At 39.5% G+C, this 13,421-nt stretch overlaps 1 long non-coding RNA gene across 1 annotated transcript in view; it reads right to left on the reverse strand.

Moving 5' to 3' along the window:
* The window catches only part of LOC122550533, a 59,813-nt gene that overhangs the window by 18,706 nt on the left and 27,686 nt on the right, over positions 1–13,421 (reverse strand). The window contains exon 2 of the long non-coding RNA XR_006311872.1: positions 7,025–7,094. This is a non-coding gene — a long non-coding RNA (uncharacterized LOC122550533). The remainder of the gene's footprint in view (positions 1–7,024; positions 7,095–13,421) is intronic.

Consider the following 13,421-nt stretch of genomic DNA (forward strand, 5'->3'; position numbering starts at 1 on the left):
ATACCAGGGTGTATGGTATTTCTCACTGATCCTGCTTGTCAGACTCTAAGCCTTCTGTCAGGTTTCAGATCCGAACATGACATTAGGAAACAGGAGCTTTAATAGATTTTATTCAGCAAATTTCAGACGCGGTCATAAGACCTGTCAGATATTTATCAGCTAACTGTCTATCCATATTTATGTTGAAAACAGTTGTTAATGAATGATTTTTCTAACAAATCTCTTGATTTATAAGAGTTTGCATTTTGATTGATGATGTGGTTGGTTGGCATGTCTATAGCTAGGGAAACACCAACTGTTTCAAAGAATTATCACAGACACAATGGAACCAAATGATCTCTTTCTGTGTTGTAAGAGTCAATCATTCTGTAAATTATAAAATACACTTATAGTTCACAATTCTAAATCAGTCCAGGCTCACACCTCATTAGTCAATGCCAACTGTGATAATATGTATGTTAGTAGCTGAAAAGATAAAAGTCCATTTTCTATGCTTTACTACACTTGACTAAGATGCAAATAGCCTTAGGAAAATACTACTTAAAAGAAAATACTGGCAAAATAGCAAATAAACCTAAATTTTGAATGTCATAAGAGAAGCATTAACATACATAAAAGCTATCCAAAATCCAACAAACATTCAAAAATTTTGAACTGCATGTAGCATACTTCGCAATGTGAAATTATATTTGTTTTGATTCAAGCAGGGATTTTACAGTGCTGGCGGCAATTGAATTGGACCTTTCATTTTGGCTATGAAACTGTTGATTGAGCATGTTTATAGAGAGGCGCAAACAAGAAGCACATTGTTGGGTTGTGCCAGACAGAACAATACCAGGGGATGCCACTAGTTATATTTTAAGCTTCTAGTAATGCTGGAAACTCACCAAAGCCAATGGTGTTAATGGCAGTAGTTCTGTAAGAGCCCTCAAACAATGCTCAGTGTGCAATTATAATGGGCAGCACATTACAGAACATTTGCCTTTGATTTCCTGATATGCAATCATCCTGCACAAGACGTAAGTAGAGTATTGTGTGATACGCATAATTGTCACTGTGGTTTCCTGGAAGCTGTTTAGTCAATTTCTGTCAGAGCTGGGAACTCATCCAGTTCCCTTTTCGAAGCCATGTGGAGAATTCAGGTCATTTCATGAACTTGCAACTTGTTCCAGAGTCTGATGACCTTTGCAAAGGGAGAAACCTCTGACAACTCAGCTAGTTCTATGCTAATGCGTTTGTTTACTGGCTCTGCTTAATTGAACTAATTCATTAGTCCACACACAGTTTAGTATCTTCAGTATTTTAAAGATCTTAAATCCTTACTTGTTTCAGTAAGAAGACTCTTCTCTCTAAGCTCAGAGAATTTTAACAGTCCTCACAAGTAGTTAGCCCCCAGCTTACATCACAAAAAGGTTATTGGGTCATTATCACAATGCTGTTGTGTAAGATTGCTGTACACATTGACAGTTTTGATACATATATTTTAACAGTGCCAATACTTCAAATATGCTTATTGGCTGTAGTAGACGTGTACTGCATATGCTTCAATCAAATGGCCAGGTCTGAAAGTCAAAGAGTCTGGTCTGTGTTGGAGGGATGGGGCACAACGACCAGTCAGGGTGTGCTGGTTGGACTGATCTCAATCCACATCCAGCTAGGCACTTGGCCTAATCAGAATTTGGAGATTTTTTTAAAAATTCATTCGCGGGATATGGATGTTGCTGACCAGGCCAATGCTTCTTGCCCATCCCTCGCTGTGCAGAGGGCAGTTAAGAGTCAACCTCATTATCTGAAGTCACATGTAGGCCAGACCAGGTAAGGATGGCAAATTTCCTTCCATAAAGAACATTACTGAACTAGGTGGGTTTTTTTCCCCCAACAACTGGCATCAGTTCCATGGTCAGTTTAGATTCTTCACCCTAGATTTTTATTGAGTTCAAATTCCATCATATGCCATATTCTGGTGAACCTGGATCACCAGAATACTACCTGGGCCTTTGGATTAACAGTCTAGTAATAATACCATTTGGCCATCACCTCCTCTTATGTTAGAGTATTTTATAAGATATGTTAACAGAACACATGGAAAGCATTGACAGGACTTGACAAAGTCAACCTGGGGTTATGAAAGGCAAATCATGCTTAACTAACCCTCTAGAGTTTGAGAATATAACCATCAGAATTGATAAGGGAGAACAAATGGATGTGGTGGTATTTGTATTTTCAGAAGGCTTTTGATAAAGTCCTTCATTAGAGATTTAAACCATGTCTGACAGGAGGTAATATATTGGCATAGTGCAATGGAGACAGAGAGTGGCAATTTTTCTGAGTGACTAGTCATGTACCATAGGATCAGTGCTTATACACCAACTCTATATAAAAATGAATAAGAGAAACAAAATATGATATTTTTAAGTTTGTCATTGATACAAAAATAGGTAGGATTGTGAGTTGTAAAGAGGATGCAAGGAGGCTTTAAGGTGATTTAGGCAAGTTGAGCGAGTGGGCAAACATGTGGCAAATGCAGAGTAACATACAAAATTATATTTTTGTGGTTAGAAACATTAATGTATGGGTGGCTGATCATAGGGTAGTCCATGGGGTTAAGCCTTGGGATCAGGGAATGCTTGGGGAACATTAACATAACATGCTGATGGAAATGGTGGTGGGGGTGGGGGGGGTTATCAGGGACACAGGGACAGAACACACAGGGTATATGCAAGATGGAGGGGGCAATCATTAGACTCAAGTGGAGACTGCAACTTCCTCATAAACCACAGAAATGATGCTGTGCTATGTCACACCTAATTCAACTGATCGATAAAGAGGCAGCATGGCTGCCATCACAGGAACATGGGTAGACCAAATTCCTGTTTCTCCCCTTAAGGGTGGAATACAATGATTTAAAACTGATTGCGTGCTGGGGGTAGTTTTATTTGTTAAATATTCACAGGTTCTATAATGTCATTTATCTGCCATCAAAAATCAATTCTACTGAAAGGTCGCCCTTTTGTCAATCATTAACATAAATTTCAGTCCCAAGCAATCATGACCATAACATACTTTGGATCTGTTGACATGTTGCCATTATCAGATCCACAAGGTTCTGCAGACACTCTCTTACAAATCTCACCTGCATCATACTTCATTCCTGACACTGGGACACAACAGTTTGAAGCTGCAAAATTCCACATCTAATTGTAATTATGTGACAACATACCTTGTGATGTTCAAGGGCCTTTTTTTTTGGGCAGGGGAGTATTAATCACATAGATTTGCACCTGTACGTAACTCCCCCGATGTAACATTGGTCATGCAGCACGGAAACACACCCTTCAGCCCAACTCATCTATGCCAACCAGGTTTCCTAAACTGATCTAGTCCCATTTGCCTGCATTGGGCCCACATACCTTTAAATCTTTCCTATCCATGTACCTGTCCAAGTGTCTTTTAAATGTAATTGTACCCACCTCTATAATTTCCTTTGGCAGCTCATTCCATATACACACCACCCTCTGTGTGAAAAGGTTGCCCCTCAGGTCCCTTTTAAATGTTTCCCCTCTCACCTTAAACCTATGCCCTATAGTTTTGAACTCCCCCAGCCTGGGGAAAAGATCTTGGTTATTCACCCAATCTAGGTCCCTCATGATTTTAAAGACCTCTATGAGGTCACCCTACCCATCCAGAGCAACCTGAATTTGTTTGGTGATTTGGCATGAGGTTGCAGAGCACCCTATTGAGCCATGAAATTGGCATCTTTATGGCCTCTTTACAAAGATAAACTTTTCATGAAACAATGGGTGAAGCCATAGCATGTTGTTGATGTGAAGGACCAGATAAGTCATTACTGACATGTTGGTCTATTTTTGATATGCCTCACAGATTATCTGATCACTCACCTGAGATGGAACCAGTACTTGGAGAATACCACTGTTGCAAACCAGACAGTGCCAAAAGATACATCAACTGGAACTTCGTCCTCAGCCATCATCACTGAACTGTGCCATCTATTGGAACAGTCCGGGTAGTCAGATTCTTCACCATTGCTATGTTCCCCCAAGGCCTTATAGACTTTATCACATTGTTTTGAGAGCATCTTATCACCAAACTACAGAATTCATCAGCAAAACGGTTTCCATTCCATCGATATCCAGCTCACTTGTGACCGTTAATGCCAGGTTTTGACAGTGTACAGATAACTTGAAGGTGTTATGATGTCTAAAGAGAATGCTCACATAATCAAATGTGTGACACTTCACTAGGTATATTTATAAAAGCACAAGATTATTTACATTGAAGTGTCATCTATGCCAACTATGGCCTTAGTAGGTTTTCTTCTTCCTCTTCCTCCCACTATGTGCAGTGGGATGGAGGGATTCTGCTCTGTATTTGGCTCGGTTAGCCTGGAAGACTTGGCAAGTCTTTTGCAGGGTTTTTTGGGTCCAGAGGGCCCAGGTCTGCATAGTGTGTCCTGTCTAGGTGTAGGATCATGCTCCTCAGCCTAAACCTCTGCAGGAATTGATGTCACAGGGTTGTAAGGTGAATGGAGTGCACACCATGGAGTGTCCTGAGAGAAAGTTTCTGGGGACTAATGTGTGGATCCACATTCTTATGGTTTCCTGCTGTCACCAAACTCTTTCCCTGATTGGAAGGGGTATCAGAAGTGTAGTTGAAATCCCTTATCCTCCTAGTGCCTTGCAAAAAGTGGGGAAAATCCAGCTCAAATGTAAACAGACCTGTTAACAATAGTGAATACTGATTTACAACTTCCAAGAAAATATAGTCACTATCATTTAATAAAGAATCTGCTAAATTCGCTGGAATACTTTGCAAATAAGACTGACATATTGCTTATTCAATCAACATAAACCATTGATGTTTGGTAAGATATTGTACATTGTATAGTTTGAACAGTGAGTTCAACATTCTGAAGTACACTTTCTCAACATTGTTCTCATTATCCTCTCATGACTTTATCCACTAGAGAAAAGATTACTGCCCACTACACTTAGTCTGTGAGTGAGAGAATAGAATCAATGATGATTCCACACATCACTGAAAGCAATGTTTCATTCTTTCTTTCAGGTTTAGAAAGCATAGATGAGAAAATGCATTTGTCATCAACAGTTTGCTTGTTTCTTCAATGTGTTACGCAGAGGGGAAAAATATACAGTTTTTATTTATTCATTAATGGACATGGGTGTAATTTCCCATCCTGAATTGTCTATGATCATGTGGGGATTGACCTTCTTAAACTATTGCACTAATTGTTGAATATAGACACCCAAGTCTTGGTAGGAAGGGAAGTCCAGAATTGTGTTACCAGCAACAATGAAAGAATGGTGATATATCTCCAAGTCAGGATAGTGTGCTCTTCGAGGAACTTTGGAAGTGATGGTGTTCCCATGTATTTACTACCCCAGGTCTTTCCAGTTTAAAGATCATGGGGTTGGGAGATGATATTAAAGAAGCTTTGGTGAATTCCTATGGAGCATCAAGTGGATGGTATACGCTGTAGCAGTAATGTGCAAGCACTAGAGGTTACTTGTTAAATGTGGTGTGCTAGATGGTGTTGAATTCTTTAGTGAGCTGCACACATGCAGACAAATGGAAATTATTCTACCACACTCCTGATTTATTTCATGTAGATGATAGAATGGCATTGAAGAGTCACGTAGTGAATCATTTGCTGCAGAATATTTTTGAATGTTCACCCTTAACAGCTACATTGTTGAATCTGACCCTTTCAAATTGCTATTATACATAACTTCTACATTTCAGGCCTAGCTGCGTCTTCCTCCTCACCTCGAAAGAATTTGCAAGATTCAAAAAGCAAAAAAAAATTCGGTAGAATAACTATGTAAAAGGAATGTAAAATTATGATAAATAATCTGAGACTGAATTATATTGCCTGTTGATACACCAGGCATGTTTCTCACTGCAGTCTAGTGCTCTTGATGGTTAAATTCAAAAGCCACCTGAATTTATATGCTATCCTCCTCTTTAAAGATAACGGAAGTAAGGAAACAGCACTTCTCTGCACTCAAGGTTACTTCTCTCAAAAATGACAATTCAATGGCTTGCTTTCATTATTATCACTTCCCACTGGTGTAAGTAATTGCAAGGCCTTGAAATATTTAAGGCAAGGCAAATGATGGTACCGACTCTTCGGTCTGATAATAGTAACACTTTTAAGAATACATCAATTAATAATAAAAAAGAGAAGTTAAAATGTACAAAGGGTGGGCGATAGTTGTCTGCGGTGTGTAAATTATCTGTAATTACATTTTAACTGCATTCTAGAATAATCCTATGAAGGCAACAAACCTCCCAAACCTGAAGGGCCAATTTTAATTCCTAACATGAAGCACGCAGAATTGGACCGAAAAAGGATTTTAAGTGTTTGCTGCCAGTCAGCCACTTACACATTCAGGCAGAAATTGATGGCTGACCGGTGGGAAGGGCTAGTGGGAACTGAAGGATCAGTACTTTTAAACCACTGGAATTAAAATGAGGAATCAGGGGAAAAAGGAATAGTAAGGTGGAGTCTGTCCATTTTAACAGCTTCCTCTCTCCTGATTGCTGAAAATCAGGAAAAGCGGAGTTCCCCTTTAGAGTCAGAAAGATCATAGAATACTGTAATACAGAGAGAAGCCATTTAACTCATTGTCAGTATAGATTTCATACTTATAATTGTGTAAATATATCCCAATTTTGGAAGTTTGAATATACATTCAGGATAATTACAAAAATGTAACAGGAATAAGTCCATTTATTGTGACTTGCTTTACCAGTCAAGATCTTGAGGCTTAATCACAAGACAAGCCATAACACATTAATTTCTCCTTGCTTTCTGAACAAATGAACATTGTTGCTTAATTGGCTTACATGACTGATACCATTGTTAATCAGATCTGAGCCCAGCATATTTCAAATCAACATTAGAGTGCTATTTTGTTCTGATGTGTAATTAGCTCAAAGTGTAATGGAAATCAAATCCATGAAATGCTAAGATGTCGTGTACCTGAAGAAGGTCATTTGGTCCATATATGTGCATTCATCCAGATCAAGCAGAATATTTTGGATTTCAATATCTAAAATAAAAATAGAAAAAGCTAGAAAAATTCAACGTGTCAGGCAGGCTCTATGGGACTGAGGTAAAAAAGGACTTTTTCTTTCAAGTCAATGACCATTCCATGGAATCGTTTGAACGAAAGATCAATAGCCTGAAACAATCTCATTACAATTCCTATCTGCCCTGCTACATATCTCCAATATTTTTGGTTTTCATTTGACTCCTTTCATTGACTGATTGAATTTATTCTTGATTGGCTGAGGCACAAGTCTAATCCAAAATGACTTTGCAAGTGAACAGGCATGTTCTCCACATGAAAGTTTTTAAAATTAATTTGAATCTGTGTCTGCCTATCCTAGTACATGGTTCATTTCAAAACTGTCTTGACCAACCTTTCTTTAGATACTTAATGTCCTATAGGGAAGGAAAGTGCCATCTTTGCCTGGTCTGGCCTACATGTGACTCCAGACAACAAAGTGGTTGACTCTCAACTGCCCTCTGGGTAATTAGGGATGGGCAATAAATGCTGTCTAGCCAGCAACATCCTCATCCTTTTAACAAAAAGGAAAAAAAAAACTAATTTGTTTGACTGATTTGATGCAGAGGTTTAGGGAGGGAATTCCAGTGTTTGGGGTCTGGTCAACTGAATACACAGCCAATTATTATGGAGATATGAAAATCAGGATGCTCAGCAGGTCAGGATTGGAGCAGTGCAGGGATGGGGCAGGTTAGGAGAAGAAGTGATGCCATGGAAGGAATTGGTAAAACAATTGTAAAGACTTTACAGCTGCCCTTACAAGTTCTTGGGCTGGGAGTTATTGTAGGTCAGCAAATATTGGAATAGTGAATGAACAGGACTTTTTGATGTGAATTTGGATAATGTCATGGTTTACAGAGTGTGCAATGCAAAGTGGCAAGCCAGTCAGGCAACTGAGCGTTGGAACAATCAAATGTAGTGACAAGAACTTGCAACAGTCACTGTGACAATGGAATGGAAGCTGCTAAAAACATCATCCAGTCACTACACCATTTTAATGCGCTCTGAAGCTATTTCACAAACAAATCCAATGGGAGATGAAGTAATGAGAAAATTGACCCAAAAAGTAGTTTAAGAGCGTAAGAGATAGGGTCATGAGCAGACCATTCAGCTCTTTAAGCCTTCCTTGTCATTCGATAAGATCACGCTGTCTGCCATAGGTCTCAATACCTCTTTCATGCCAGCCTCTTGTAGCCATCAAATCCCTAATATTTGTTTAAAAATATATCCACTCTTTAAAAACTTTCAGTGATCTAGCCTCCATGACTCTGTGGGGTAAAGAATTCCAGGTATTCAATATTCTCTGGAAGAGGAAATTCCTCCATATCTCTGTTTGAAAGGAGTATCCCCTATTTTTTGTATCCACGGCCCCTATTTCAGGACTCCCCCAGTAATAGGAACATCTTTTCAACACCTGCCCTTTCAAACTTGCTAGAATCTTGTCTACTTCACTAAATTAAATCAACATGCTTCTCAGCTCTGCTGAATGAAGGCCTAACCTGGTTAGCCACTTAAATCAATCCCTTCATCTCAGGAATCAGCCAAGATATTTTGTTTTGAACTGCCTCCAATACAAGTACACCTTTTCCTGAGACAAAAACTGTACACCGTACTCCTGGTGTAGCCCCATTAATCCCTGACACACTTGCAATAAGACTTGCCTGTTTCTAAACGTCATTCCCATAGCAATAAAGGCCAAAATTCCATGTGTTGTCTTAATTACTTGCTGAAATGAAGTTTTAAGGGAAGAGAGAAGAGTGAAAAGTGGAGCCTAGATGAGAAAGGACATTTTTGCTGATGACGGATGAAAGAAATTTGGGGGAGGTTGCACAAGAGGGTACATTCTGAGTGACAAACATTTTGAGAGAAGTTTGTTATACTGGAGGAAGTTAAGGAGATTAACAATATCTGGAAATGTAAAACAAGGATGAGAATGTTAATTTAAGCTATCTACTGGAGGCCTCAGGTTGTAAATCAGCAAGATGGCAGGATAAGAAATGAACAGCAGAATTTTGAAAGAGTTGAAGTTGACGAAGAACAGATGCTTTTCATGACAGCATTGAAATAATCAAGTCGGAGGAGAATAATAGCAAAGATATGACAAGTTTCCCTCCATCCGATGCAAAATCCTGACTCAGAAATGTATTACTGTTACTTTAATGTTGTTGTGTCGAAATCCTGGAACTCCCTCCCTAATAGCACTAGGGGTGTCCTTGCACCCAAATGGCAACTCACATCAATTTTCTCTGCCTACATATGTTACCTGATTGCATATACTCTTGGTCTGATTTCTGTCATCACTGCACAGACCAGGATATTATTCATGTGACATCATCTAATCCTTGTAGAATGTTGGACATAGTACATTGGAAGATCTCTGGTACTGTGGCAATTCCAAAAGACAATCTATCCAAATAATATCTCTCAAAGTGACAAATGAATGCGGCAACCAGTCTAGACTGGTTTCTAAACAATGGAAACTGTCAGAAACCACTTACTTTGAGGGAATTTGGTTCAGGTGTCATCTCCAATTACAACAGATTTCTGTAGATACTGCTTTACTGAGTTGTGGCAACTGACACATATTCTGATACAGCTATTAGCTTTGGTATTTGGTTACCATGCCTGACACCATCCTGCGGCTTTGCCACCTGTGAGATGATGTCCATGGAGTCACTTCCTGGATTTATTTTTCAACTTGATCTATTAGTGACATAATGTGCAGATGCTGGTGTTTGACTGGGGTGGACAAAGTCAGAAGTCAGGCACAAGTAGGTACTGCAGATGCTGGAGATTAGAGTCAAGACTGGAAAAGCGCAGCAGGTCAGGCGGCATCTGAGCAGCAGGAAAATCGACGTTTCAGGCAAAAGCCCTTCATCAGGAATGAGGCTTGGTGCCTCGGGGAGTGGGGAGGTAAGTAGGAGGGGGGTGGGGCTGGGGGGCGGAGGTAGCTGCGTTCATTAGGTGGATGGAGGTGCGGGTGAAGGTGATAAGCCGGAGAGGAAGGTGGAGCGGATAGGTGGGAAAGAAGATTGACAGATGGGGCAGGTCATGACGACGGGTGTTGAGCTGGTAGGTTGGAACTGGGGTAAGGTGGGGGGAGGGGAAATGAGGAAACTGGTGAAGTCTACATTTATGCCATGGGGTTGACAGGTTTCGAGGTGGAAGATGAGGCATTCTCCCTCCAGGCATTGGGTGGTAAGGGAGTGCCGATGGAGGAGGCCTAGGACCTCCATGTCCTTGGCAGAGTAGGAGGGGGAGTTGAAATGTTCAAAAGTCAGAAGTCACAAAACTGGATTACGGAGTTACAGGTTTATTTAAAATCACAAGCTTTCGGACCACTGCTCCTTCATCAGGTGAAGTGAAGGGAGGCGCATAGGCACAGAATATACAGATGGAAAGATCATGGCAAGAAAATTCCAGGAAATTAGGAGTGCCAACAGATAAGTACAAATAGTGGAGTGATGACAGGTTGAATAGCAAGTTTTTGCAGGTGATCAAGATTGTTAAACGGTGTGAGTAAAGTGTTTACAGCTGAATAACAAGTGAAGGAATGATCTATAAACTGATTAATTGTAATTATCTCTCTGCCTTAAGTAATCAAACATAAAATGGTGCTAGAGACAACCAAATGGCCGGGAAGACATGAATATATATCAGAGTCACATAACGAGGGCCTAACCAGGTTAAAGTAACTTGTGTTGATCGCTTTACCTTAATTAGCTTGTACACTTTTCGATTACTTATTACGTTGGTTAGGCCCTCATCAAGTGACTGTCGATCACCTGCAAAGAATGGTTATTCAGCCAGTCGACACTCCACTCACACTATTTGTATGTATCTGTTGACACTTTTAAGTATGTGCAATTATCTTTCCATCATCTCTGCCTATATATTTTATATTTTATTAAACAAATTACAAAAACAGTTTACAACAAACAGTTACATTTACAGCTGCATACAAGAGACAGCAATTTTACAAGGGAGAGGAGCAGCAAAGCCAGGCCCCAAACCCTACCATTCAAACAGTTTACAGGGACAGGAGGACAAACCTCAAATCCCAGTTTCGCAAAGATATAAAGAGACAGTTGTACATTACATAGTACTGTTACATACAAAAGTGCAGACAATACAGACCCAGCAAGCCCCCGCCCCTCCCACCTTCCGACCACTCTAAGGCAGCCCGCCCCTACCCACCTTCTCTGCCTATATATTCTGTGCCTGTGCACCTCCCTCTACTTCACCTGATGAAATAGCAGTGGTCCAAAAGCTTGTGATTTTAAACAAGCCTGTTGGATTATAACCTGGTGTTTTGTGACTTCTGATTTGATCCATTAAAGGATGCGGAATCATCTTCCTTGATATGCATAATATGTTTATATCTTTTCTTAACATGACATTATTTTCAGTGTTACGTTAATCTAATCCTGTAAATATTTAGATTATTCTTTTCCAAAGCAATTTTTCTCTTTGTTTGTGTGTTCTTGTACTCAGTAAAAGACATTCAGAGCAAATCATGTCTTTCTTTAATGACAGGCTCTACATCCTGGATGATATATGCCTTTTCTATATAAAGAATAATCATCATGTCTCAAATACATATTAAATACAGTTTAATTTTGCAGATTGCTTCACTTGCCCCTTGCATTATCAAATCAAAAGGTTACAACTTCATTTTCTTTAAACAAAAGTTATTTTTCTCTATTTCAGATAAAACTGTAACACATGCCCTTGTATAAAATTTGAAATGAGTTGGATGACCATGTATATGAACAGTGTCCCATTTGGTTTGGGTGAGACATTTATTTTACTTAGGAAAGCTTGATTCATTTTTTTGAAAAGTGACATATCAATGCATCAAACATGTTTTCAAATGAAAGAGTATCTTGCTGTTCTTGGATTTCTTCCAAAGATGCTTGCTATAAAATGTTCACATCTAAAATATATGAATTTTCACCCTTCCCCTAACTTATATCAGGTGTCCGATATCGACCACTGATCCTAATTTTTTTTTTTGCAGAACACTGTTAAGACATGACTGGTCCTCTCTTTTAATTTCATTATTTTCATTACTCCTAGTCAGTTTGAATTTCTAGAGGCGAGCTTTATTGTTGCTGTCAATGTTTCTGCTGTTTAACTGCTGGTTGCTGCATTTCTAGAAGCTAACTAATTCATGTGGGTTTAAGGTGCTGAATATTAGAAGTTACACTTCCAGTCTGACTGGATATCTGTTTTTTCCCTTTTGCTTCTCCTAGGATGTCTGTGCCTTTGGAGAACTGAAGACTCCTTCAGAAGATCACCAATATGAGCATATTATATGCATCAGTGGTACCCATTTGCTGCTACCATGGAATATATATGGCAAAATAAAGCTTTGACAAATCTCTCAATCAGCTTAGTACCTGTGATCCTGTTCACTTGAACCATTTGCTTTTGGGTAGATTCACTGCCACTAATCTTCTTATTGGTATTAATCTAATGCCCACACAAAGCCTTCAACCAAAGTCGGGCTCAATCTCGATAAAGAGAATAGATTTATTGCATATACTTAATAGCTATTTTCATTACCTTTGGGTTAGACATGATACTCAGACAAGAGACTGTGAAACTCAACTTAAGAGCAAATACACATTATTGTTAGCTATGTTAGCACTGATAGCGCAACACAACTTAGAGACTGGTGAACTGGTTAGCATTCCCGGGAGCAATCAGTTATATTCTGATGTCAAAGCTTATCACTTGATATCAGTTAATCCTTTAAGGTATTGACTGCATCATAAAACAGCCAGCTACTTAAGCACCACGTAAAGACATGGAAATCTTGATAGAAACAGGTTGTGCTTAGTGTAAAACAGTTTCCAGTTTGAGTCCTTGGGGGGTGAAGTTTATTTTTGGAAGTCACAGTTCTTGAGTGATGGAGTAAGATGAGTCCTGTTACATTTGGGCATGCTAACTTGGACTACTTTGCGATACCCAGAAAATGCACACAGTGGAATCTTAATTCATTTGTAGAGAAACACAAAATGCTGGAAATACTCAGAGTCCTGTAGCATCTGTAGCAAGAGAAAAAATAATGTTTCTGTGGTTCTGTTAGCCGAGCTGGGAATTTGTGTTGCAGACGTTTCGTCCCCTGTCTAGGTGACATCCTCAGTGCTTGGGAGCCTCCGGTGAAGCGCTTCTGTGATCTTTCCTCTGGCATTTGTAGTGGTTTGAATCTGCCGCTTCCGGTTGTCAGTTCCAGCTGTCCGCTGCAGTGGTCGGTATATTGGGTCCAGGTTGATGTGCTTATTGATTGAATCTGTGGATGAG

Source organism: Chiloscyllium plagiosum, chromosome 6 (genome assembly GCF_004010195.1).
Source record: "Chiloscyllium plagiosum isolate BGI_BamShark_2017 chromosome 6, ASM401019v2, whole genome shotgun sequence".
NCBI lineage: Eukaryota > Metazoa > Chordata > Chondrichthyes > Orectolobiformes > Hemiscylliidae > Chiloscyllium > Chiloscyllium plagiosum.